Raw genomic sequence first — 852 nt, forward strand, 5'->3', positions numbered from 1 at the left:
CAAATGTGAAAAATCGGGACAGGGGGTGGGGGATAATAGGAGCCTATATAAGAAAAAGACCCAAAAATCGGGACTGTCCCTATAAAATCGGGACATCTGGTCACCCTGGCCGCAGCACACTGACATGGGCTCTGGCAGTACTGCAGCCAGACTAGGGTCGGCTGCCCCCGGGCTACTTCCGCACTCCCCCTCGGGTCATACCTGGGTCAGGGTGTTGTCCTCTGGGGGGTCCAGCACCATAGGTTCTTCTGGATCGCGGGCGCGGGGCAGGCCTGGCAGCTCTATGCCGAGAAGGTGGCCACAAGAGGTCTGTGTGCTATTGCCCAAGCAGAGTCCCTGCGTTACAAACTTCTGGGAGGTTTAGCGGTGCGTTGAGCCTGCTATGGTGTCCTCCGCTTCATCATGGAGAGTGGTGCTAAGGGTTGTGAGGTGGTGGTGTCCGGTAAACTCAGAGGCCAGCGAGCCAAGTCTATGAAGTTTGTGGATGGCCTGATGATCCACAGTGGAAACCCTGTAAATTACTATGTCGATACAGCTGTGCGCCACGTCCTCCTCAGGCAGGGTGTGCTGGGTATTAAAGTAAAGATTATGTTGCCTTGGGACCCAAGTGGGAAGATTGGACCCAAGAAACCCCTGCCAGACCATGTCAGCATTGTGGAGCCCAAGGAAGAGATCTTACCCAGCACACCCATCTCAGAGCAGAAAGGTGGCAAACCAGAACAGCCAGCCATGCCTCAGCCAGTTCCCACTGCATAATGGGATTTTTCAACACTTGGAAGGAGAAAGTGGACTGTGGCTCATGAAAGGATCTTAATAAAATCATAAAAGACAAAAAAAAAAAAAAAAAAAAAG

The 852-nt window shown here is 52.3% G+C and overlaps 1 pseudogene; it reads left to right on the top strand.

The window, feature by feature from the left end:
* Positions 1 to 276: 276 nt before the first annotated feature.
* Positions 277 to 797, top strand: LOC113407745 (annotated as a pseudogene).
* The last annotated feature ends 55 nt before the right edge of the window (positions 798 to 852 follow it).

The sequence above is a fragment of the Terrapene carolina genome, unplaced genomic scaffold, assembly GCF_002925995.2.
Source record: "Terrapene carolina triunguis isolate 2854851 unplaced genomic scaffold, T_m_triunguis-2.0 Scaffold278, whole genome shotgun sequence".
In the NCBI taxonomy this organism is placed as follows: Eukaryota; Metazoa; Chordata; order Testudines; family Emydidae; genus Terrapene; species Terrapene triunguis.